Below are 10,471 nucleotides of genomic sequence, written 5' to 3' on the forward strand. Positions count from 1 at the left end.
TTGGCCCATATCCCTCTAACCCTAACCTGTCCATGAATCCTTCTAAATGTTTCTTAAACATTGCAATAGTCCCTACCTCAACTACCTCCTCCGTTAGCTCATAAGTTCATGTGATAGGAGCGGAATTCGGTCATTCGGCCCATCAAGTCTACTCTGCCATTCAATCATGGCTGATCTACCTTTCCCTCCTAACCCCATTCTCCTGCCTTCTCCCCTTAACCCCTGACACCCGTACTAATCAAGAAACTCTCTACTCTGCCTTAAAAATATCCACTGACTTGGCCTCCACATTCCACAGATTCATCACCCTCTGCCGAAAAAATTCCTCCTAATTTCCTTCCTAATGGAACATCCTTTAATTCTGAGGCTATGACCTCTGGTCTTAGACTCTCTCACTAGTTTACATCCATTCTATCCAGCCCTTTTAGTATTTGGTAGGTTTCAATGAGGTGCCCCGTCATCCTTCTAAACTCCAGCTAATAGAGACCCAGCCCATCAAACGCTCATCATACGTTAACCCAATTATTCCTGGGGTCATTCTCATCAACCTCTTCTGGACCCTCTCCAGCGCCAACACATCCTTCCTCAGATAAGGGGCCCAAAATTGCTCACAGTACTCCCAAGTTTGTTCCATATACCCTTCACCCTTTGTGTAAAAAGTTACCTCTCGGGTTCCTATTAAATCTTTACCCCCTCATCTTAAACCTATGTCTTCTGGTTCTCGATTCCCCTATGCTGGGCAAGAGACTCCATGTGTTTACCCGATCTAATCCTCTCACTATTTTGTACACTTCTACAAAGATGGTACTCTCCTGTTTATCATGCAGATGGGGCACAATATCACGTCCCACAGAAATAATCAAGGCGGTGTCTTCAATTTAACACTACAAATGGATGTGATAAATACCGCCAGGCTAGGTCAACCATTTAATGAAACAAGCAGCTAGCAAGATGTTCAATGCAGTTCTGCAGCAACTTGTCAAAGTCAGCATTTCACACAGACACATCTGACACCCACTTAATTTGTCCTGACAAAGGTTTTGACTTCAGTGCCACACTGCGACATAATGTTGGGTAAAAAGGCTTCTGGCTTTGTGTGAGACCTGCTGCCTAAGTAAATCGACGATGACGGTTTAGCCCAGGGAAAGTTCCTGCTTTGATTTTCAGTTCTTATGTATTTCAGAATGATCACTATTAAATTATTTGCAATCTGTAAAATTTACAACAAATAGCTTTTGCAGTTCCCACTGGAAGTTAAATGTTAATAGATAAAATTTCTATATTGACAGTGAGTATACTTATTTGATTTACTTTTCTGATTCTAAAGGGCGGCACAGTGGTTCGGCGGTAGTGTTGCTGACTTTGAGCGCCAAAAATCCTGACTACAGGTGCTGGCTGTACAGAGTTTGTACATTCTCCCCATGAACGTGTTGGTCTTCTCTGGGTGCTCTGGCTTACTCCCACACTCCAAAGACGTGCAGGTTTGTAGATTAATTGGCTTCTGTAAATTATAAATTGCCCCTGGTGTGCAGGATAGCGCTAGTGTACTGGGCGATCGCTGGTCGACGTGGATTCGGTGAGCCAAACAGCCTGTTTCCATGCTATATATCTTTGAAGTTTTAGTATTCTCAATAACATAGTCCTGTGTATTATTGAGTACTGTGTTTACAAACCTGTTATCAAGAGTCAAGAGTGTTTTATTTTCATATGTCCCAGATATGACAATGAAATTCTTACTTGCTGCTGCACAACAGAATATCTAAATGTAGTACACGGCGGGCAAAAAACAAGTTCAGTGTGTGTATATACACATGCACACATACTCAATAAATAAACAAATATAGTCCAATAATAATAATAGTCTGTTCTAGTTCACAGCTAATTTGTTGTTGTGTTGGCTGTAGGGAAGAAGCTGTTCCTGAACCTGGATGTTACAGTTGTCAGGCTCCTGTACCTTCTTCCCGATGGTAATGGTGAAATGATTGTGTGGCCAGGATGGTGTGGGCATTTGGTGATGTTGGCTGCCTTTTTGAGGCAGCGACTTTGATAGATCCCTTCGATGGTGGGGAGGCAAGTAAGAATTTCATTGATTCCTTTTGGTACATGTGACAATAGAACACACATGACTCTTGACCCTAGACTCCTAACATCAGAATTGTGCAGTATAGAAACAGACCCTTCAGCCCACTGCATCAATACTGACTATCATGCCTATCCATATTCGTTCCACTTGCCTGCATCAATTCCATATTAATACCATATCTCCTGTGCTTTGCTCACTTAAACACATGCCCTCATGTCTCTTAAATGTTGTTACTGTTCCTGTCTCCACCACCTCCTCATAAGCCCATTCAAGATTGCAGCTACTGTTCACGATGTGTGAGATATTTGTTCCTCACATCTCCTTTAAACCTCCTTCCTCTCACCTTAAACCCATGCCCTCTAGTTTTAAACACCTCTATCGTGAGTAACAGACTCTGGTTATCTTCGCTATCTACACCTCTCATCATTTTATACCCCAGTTATGTCACCTCTTAACCACCTTATTCAGGGGAACAGACCCAGCTGATCCAATCTCTTCCCATAACTCAAGTTACGCTATCCAGGGAATATCTTAGTGAATTCTTTCTGCACCATTCTAGCCTAATCACATCTTTTCTGTAATGTGGTGACTTCAACTGTATACAATACTCCAATTGTGGTATAACCAATGTTTTGTTAACAAACTACGGGTGTCAGGGGTTATGGGGAGAAGGCATGAGAATGGTGGTGAGAGGGAAAGATAGATCGACCATGATTGAATGGCAGGGTAGACTTGATGGGTTAAATGGCTTTTCTGCTCCTATCAGTCCTGAACTTATGGGCTTCCAAACAGTCTGCAAACTACATAGACCAGGGGGCATTATTTTTGACTTTGCACAATTATTGCACAATCATTATTGATTAGTTATTTTCAAACTTTTTATTAGACTTACAGAGAAAGAGAGGAAATAGGCCCTTTGGCCCACTGCGTCTGCACCAACCAATGATCAACCTGTACACTAACCTACACACACCACACTAGGGGCAATTTTACAACTTGCCAAAGCCAATTAACCTACAAACCTGTATGCCATTGGAGTGTGGGAGGAAACTGGAGCAGCTAGAGAAAACCCACTCAATTAAGGCAGAGATTGTACAAACTCCGTACAGACTACCCGCAGTCAAGATCGAACTTGTGTCTCTGGTGCTGTAAGGCAGCAACACGACCAATGCGCCACTGTGTCACCCCTATATACTTGAACTGTATACAATACTCCAAATGTGGCCTAACCAACATTTTGTACAACTATAACATGTGAGTACACACATTGGATTTGGTGATAATGTGACCTCATTTTTGTGTCCTTAACAAAAAATCGAGCTTAACATTCAGTCCACGACTTTGATTTAATGAATGTTTGAATTTTGTAAGATTTGGTAATTGCTAATTAGCAAGGGGTCAGAGAGAATCAGTTGTGGGAAGAAATCAAATATTAAAGAAACAATCTTCTGTCTGTAATTAGGAGCTTCTTTCAGTGAAAAAACACGGTGCAATTTTACAACATACTGAAGCCAATTAACCTACAAACTTCTATGTCTTGGGAGTGTGGGGGGAAACCGGAGCAGCCAGAGAAATCCCACATGGCCACAGGGAGAACGTACAAACTCAGTACAGAAAACACCTGTAGTTAGGGTCAAACCTGGGTCTCTGGCGCTGTAAGGCCGCAACTCTACCGCTGCGCCACTGTGCCGCCCCAAAGATGGTTCTCTTCTGATTACAAAATAAGTTGAAAAGGACATGGGCCAGAAGGAGTGGGATCAAGGTCAGGGCAGGAACATCTCGGACCATGATTGTTTGACAGTCTATACGAAGGGAAGAAACAAAATGAGTGAAGGACTAGTGTAGCGATGTTACAATACCTACCATCAGCGGCGCTGCAGTTCTGCCACTGGCCATGTGCGCGACTGGGCGGGATTAAAATGCTGTTTTGTACTGCCTATCGGAGGCGGACTTCCTCGGGCAGCTAGCTGCTGAAGAAAAATCGATCCGACTCTCGTTCGCGCTATATTTTAAAATAAAACTCGACTTTGAACGCCCTCAACGTCTAAAACGTGACGGATCGCAAGAACGGGACAAAACAAAGGGTAAGTCGTCTATTTTACATATAATCTTGCTTCTTGGGATGGCTTTAATCTAATTTTACGTTGCGAAAATGTGATTTGGGCCCCATGCAAACCGACAGTGTTTTTCTTGTCGATATGGAGTTCAAATTCACCGCATCCGCAACGTTCCAATCGATCGCATTCCAGAAGCAATATGATTTAAAACTGTCCATTTATTTTGGGACAATCATGTCTTAAGCCGCCCAAATTGTCTATATTTTGTGTTATTCTCTCTCCATGATCATTATTTTTAAACTAAATATTCACAACAGTTTGGGTCACATGTATTGTGCAAATAACAATTATGATTATATTTTGAGAGGATGTTTCTGGATTAATTTATGGGAATTAAACGTTAAATTCCTTCAATCTGGCATATAAATTCGACAGTGAGATTTAAAAATCATGCTATATTGTGAATTCCTGAGTGAGTGGGATTAGTGTGTTATTTGGATACTTAGGCTATTTAAAAAATATATCCTTTTCTTAAGAAATGGAATCTACAGGACATTGTTAATTGGAAAGTGGTGGGCAGAAAGGCATGTCATGTGTGGTTTGAAGAGCAAAAACTTGTAGTTTACAATGCCAAAATTGAAAAGTTGAGGAAAAACAAGGTGTACAGAGTTGCTTATTGGTTACAATCTGAGGAGTATGATGATGCTACTGATTATGATATGCCAATGTACCAGCTAGCAACTGATCTTCTCCATAAAGACTTGGTCTATTGCTAGAAATTGTAATGTATTTACCTATCTGTTACGGACTTACAGCATATTATACAATAATATTAAAGTTCTGATCTTGAGAATATCACATTTTTCAATTTTCAAGGCAGTCTGGGTGTTTATTACTATTTCTGCCACAATGGTCAATTTTGTAATTAGCTACAATTAGGTAATTAACTAATTATATGCTTTAATTTCAGGTCATCCAAGTAAGATTGTTTAATGGTACACAAAATTGCTGGAGAAACTCAGCGGGTGCAGCAGCATCTATGGAGCGAAGGAAATAGGCGATGTTTCGGGCCAAAACCCTTCTTCAGACTGATGGGGGGTGGAGGGGAGAAGGAAGGAAAAAGGGAGGAGGAGGAGCCCGAGGGCGGGGGGATGGGAGGAGACAGCTCGAGGCTGTAAAGGCTGTAAAGACTCCATCCCTTACTCCCAATTCCTCCGCCTACGCCGCATCTGTTCCCAGGATGAGACATTCCATACCAGGGCATCGGAAATGTCCTCGTTCTTCAGGGAACGGGGATTCCCCTCCGCCACCATAGATGAGGCTCGCACCAGGGTCTCATCCATACCCCGCAACACTGCTCTCTCTCCCCATCCCCGCACTCGCAACAAAGGCAGAGTCCCCCTAGTCCTCACCTTTCACCCCACCAGCCGGCAAATACAACACATAATCCTCCGCCATTTCCGCCACCTCCAACGTGACCCCAACACTCGCCACATCTTCCCATCTCCCCCTATGTCTGCCTTCCGCAAAGACCGCTCCCTCCACAACTCCCTTGTCAATTCTTCCCTTCCCTCCCGTACCACCCCCTCCCCGGGCACTTTCCGTTGCAACCGCAAGAAATGCAACACCTGTCCCTTCACCTCCCCCCTCGACTCCATTCAAGGTCCCAAGCAGTCGTTCCAGGTGCAACAAAGGTTCACCTGTATCTCCTCCAACCTCATCTACTGCATCTGCTGCTCTAGATGTCAGCTGATTTACATCGGGGAGACTAAGCGGAGGTTGGGCGATCGTTTCGCCGAACACCTCCGCTCAGTCCGCAATAACCTACCTGAACTCCCGGTGGCTCAGCACTTCAACTCCCCCTCCCATTCTCAATCCAACCTCTCTGTCCTGGGTCTCCTCCATTGCCAGAGTGAGCAACACCGGAAATTGGAGGAACAGCACCTCATATTCCGCCTGGGCAGCTTGCGTCCTGATGGCATGAACGTTGAATTCTCCCAATTTTGCTAGCCCTTGCTGTCTCCTCCCCTTCCTTAACCCTCGAGCTGTCTCCTCCCATCCCCCCGCCCTCGGGCTCCTCCTCCTCCATTTTTCCTTCCTTCTCCCCCCCACCCCTCATCAGTCTGAAGGAGGGTTTTGGCCCGAAACGTCGCCTATTTCCTTCGCTCCATAGATGCTGCTGCACCCGCTGAGTTTCTCCAGCAATTTTGTGTACCTTCGATCTTCCAGCATCTGCAGTTCCTTCTTGAACAAGATTGTTTAATATTTGTTTCAGAATGCTTCAATAACTGAACATTTCATTCAGTTCTATTAATTTTTAAGAAAGTTATGGGCTTTTGACTGTCCTCGATCACAGCTTTTGTGTTAAGTCAATGGAAAAGCAATAGGGAACAAGATGCTAATTTCTGAGTATGAAAATGGTCATAACCTTTTTAATACTGAAGATATGAAAATGAATTTGGTGTCAAATTAAACTTCTTTTTATGCTTTATCTGATAGGATAAATTGCAGACTTGATTTTTTTAATCTCAAAATGTTGTAACATTGCTAATTAGTGTCGGTGGGTGTTTGATGATCAGCCCGGACTCAGTGGGCCGAATGGGCTCTCTCCATGTTGTCTAACTCTCTGACAGTACGAAGTGCTTCAGTTAACTTTGCAATTATCTCAATCTTCAAGAGAGTTAAGAGAGTCAAGAGTTTTATTGTCAGATATCCCGAAATGGAACAATGACATTTGGACTTGCAGCAGCACAACAAATAAGTTAACACAGTAATAAGTTAACTTATATGTTAAACACCGTAATAAGCAACAAAAATAGAAGTTCAGTATATTTAAAAAAAATTAACAAACAATTATAACGCAAAGATAAAAAACTATGTCCCCCAAGTCTCTGTAGTTGGGAGGTTATTTGGAAGTTGTAGTTTTTAATAACCTGATGGTTGTTGGGAAGAAGCTGCTTCTGAACCTGGATGTTACAGTTTTCAGGCTCCTATAGTTTCTTCCTGAAGGGCAAGACTGAAATGAGAGTGTGGCCAGGGTGGTGTGGGTCTCTGATGATGCTGGCTGCCTCGACCCCTGTAGATCCCTTCGATGGTGGGGAGGTCAGACCCGCAATGGCCGGGCAGTGTTCACCACTTTTTGCAATCTTCTTAATTACTGGGCGTTCGTGTTGCCGAACCAGGCCATGAAGTTACCAGTCAATATGTTCTCTACTGTACACCTGTGGAAGTTCAAGAGCGTATTTGTCGACATACCAAATCTCCACAATATTACAAGGGAGTAGAGGCGTTGATGGGCTTCCTTGAGTGTGGAGGAGCAGAGAAAAGGATTTTACTTCGGAGTCACGTGAGTGACTACGTGAAGAACCCGTCCAGCACGCATGCACAACATAGCGTTCATGCAGATGCAACAGCGACGAACGGGAGTACAGGCGCTCCCGCTACAAGCTTGAAGGAACGGACCGTTAGGTAAGTACTTACCCACAGGTTCGAATTCACTACTTTGCTCCTCTTTGTTGCTCCAGGGGAAACTGGAGAGAGCAAAGCAGCACAGAGGGAAACCGCCCCCGTTCATCTCCAGGGAAGGAGCGTTCCGTCAGTGGAGGGGAGAGAGGCGGCACCGGGACCGTACACGCTGCGGTCCACAGTCGGAGTACTGAGCCAATGCCCAGTCCGCTAACAGCTGTCTGACCAACAGCAGCGGACTGGAGGGAAATTCAAAAACTGGCCGGTAATCCCTGCATCTCCCGACAAGGAGACTCGCCGCCCGAGAACCGCAGAAATGCCGCTCAAAAACGCCAGGCAGCCTCTAGAGCAAAGCCAGCAACCAAACCTCGGGCTGGAGACAGACACGGAAGATGGAATCGGCACTTCAAACTACCGCCCGAGAGCAAGTAAGTATCTGTTCTCCAAGCCTAGGTCATGGAGCCAAAAACTCCAGCGAGACTTGCCTCGGGAGCTGGGGCAAGTTCGCCAAGGGAGTATAACACTCCCACTCCAGTGCCTACAGCACTGGCCATCTCCCTTATCGAGGGATCGATGGCGACCAGGGCTGGGCTGGTCAAGAAGAGGGGTCACTGGCTGAACAACATCGGGAGTATGCTTGAGGTACAGGATCAGGAAGAGCTGCTGGGTGTGGCCGCTATGTGGCTCCACCACTAGCGAGATTGCTTTTCAGTCTCAACTGACGGCTAGCTTACTACCTGTTCTTTTCAAAAAACATCTCCAAGGCAGGTAATCATGAGGCGTTGGATTTCATCACGCCTCTCCTAAATTGCATTTACACAAAGTGCCCACCGTTATTGGGGTGTACATTGAGCATAGCTTTTTAAAACCCAAATATCTTAAATTGCATTTGATACCCCAGACGTCGGCTATCATTTTCGCATGCTCATTCCAGAGGGGCAGGGTAGTATGGCAAAACACCTGACCCTACTGTTCACAGTATGCTCTGCAACTTCTCGAAGGAAGTTATAAAACCTGCCCTCAACCTAAAAAATTCACAGGACTGTGAGAACGCCTACCTCACAACCACAGATCCTGCTATCTGGCTAAGTTACCAAACCAAACCTAAGAAACTGGACGAAGTATCCAAAATATTCGGCATCAAGAGGGCAGGGCCTGCAATGAGCACCACACAAAACCAGACAGCAGTACCTACACACGTCCACCAGTAGGCGTCTACTTAATAGTACTGGTGAAAGCTCGGGGCCCGCATGCCAACCCCCGTAAGCCCTTTCAGGCCAGGGTCCAGAGCGGGCCCCATGGAAAATGCGCCACCCCCCAACAACACCATCCCTACAGACAAGGAACCAGAAACCGAAGAAATGAACACACCACTAAACAACAGTGAAGGCAGATAAGTATGGTTCCTACCATCACATAAAAGGTGAAGGGTTTGTACTAACGTTGGGGGGGGGGAAATCACACCTGGGTTGGGAACATGAAGAACTATCACACTGGGTAGTTATATACCAAAAGTATTCAAGGTTAAAAATTTGATTAAGAAACCCATCACTTCTCGGCCTTTTGGCTAAGATCAAGTGTAGTATCTGTTCTTATCAGTTTAATATCTGATACGTCCCTTATCTAGGGACCATATATTACCAGTTCAGCATGCACCCCAAAGGGGTCTACCCTCCCACTAAAAAATAACATAAGGGACTAGCTAACTGGAGAAGATATACTAGGGTCATAAAGAAGCCTAATATGAGCCTTTGGTACCAAAAAACCCAAAGATGGTGAATGTCGCACCATCATTGACTTTACCACTTGAGTATTTTCACCAGGTTACACACTTATGGAAAATTGTAACTGCTAACCATGGATTTCCTAGGATACTTTATGGTAGACATCAACTTAAAAGATGCATTCTATTCAGTACCCATTCATAAAATTTCGGAGATACCAATTTACCTGGATGGGGTAACTATGGCAGTATAAATTATTGACAATGGCTAATTATGAGCCAAAACTGTTCCCAGATATTCTAACCAGCCCTGACACTATTAAGGAACATATCGTCATGGTATGTCTCTATGATACTAACGACAGACAAATCCATGGGAATAGCTAATCAGCAGCATTAGCTACTAAAACTTATTTAGCCTGAGCCTGTCATACAATCCAGATAAATCTACGTTGACACCATCCGCAATTGTTGATTATCTGGTATTCAATTAACTCTACCCACTCATCTATAACATTGCCATAAGGAGAGTCAGCATATGACACAACCTGTAACAATTAATGGTAACAATCAACCAACCATTCAACAAGTGGCTAGAGTAATTGGGAATTAGTAGCAGCATTACCAGCTACTTAACTTGAACCTTTCCATTAGAGCTAAGGTGCTAATGTTTAAACTAAATACCCATACCCAGAACAGGTGGTAAATGGACTAATCTGGAGTCGTCATCACTATAGACACTGGGCGTAAAACCTAGTTGGAAATATTGAGTACGTTCTATTGGTAAAAGCATATTATTCAGTAGTGCACCATTTTGCATGTTCGTTTATAAATTAACAACATCACAATGGTGGCATACACCAACCACTTGGGCGGAATAAAATCGATATTATGTGACAATTTATTTAACAATTGGTAACCGTATGTCGTCAAACATGTTCGACCATCAGCAAACTTACCAACCAGGTGAGCTAAATACTGTAAACATACATATTAAACCAAAGTATTTGCTGAAATTACAAAGCAATATGGAACACCAGATATCGATTCCCTGTATTTCAATTGAATCACAACATACCGATGTATGTCGCATGAAACCAAACTTTGATGCACCGGCAATGAATACATTCCCGTTTCATTTCA

General features: G+C 43.9%; 1 pseudogene; it reads left to right on the forward strand.

Annotated features, from left to right (window-relative positions):
* The first annotated feature begins 9,152 nt into the window (after positions 1-9,152).
* LOC129707139 (U2 spliceosomal RNA) lies at positions 9,153-9,266 on the forward strand (annotated as a pseudogene).
* Positions 9,267-10,471: the final 1,205 nt, after the last annotated feature.

Source organism: Leucoraja erinacea, chromosome 20 (assembly GCF_028641065.1).
Source record: "Leucoraja erinacea ecotype New England chromosome 20, Leri_hhj_1, whole genome shotgun sequence".
NCBI classification, from domain to species: Eukaryota; Metazoa; Chordata; class Chondrichthyes; order Rajiformes; family Rajidae; genus Leucoraja; species Leucoraja erinaceus.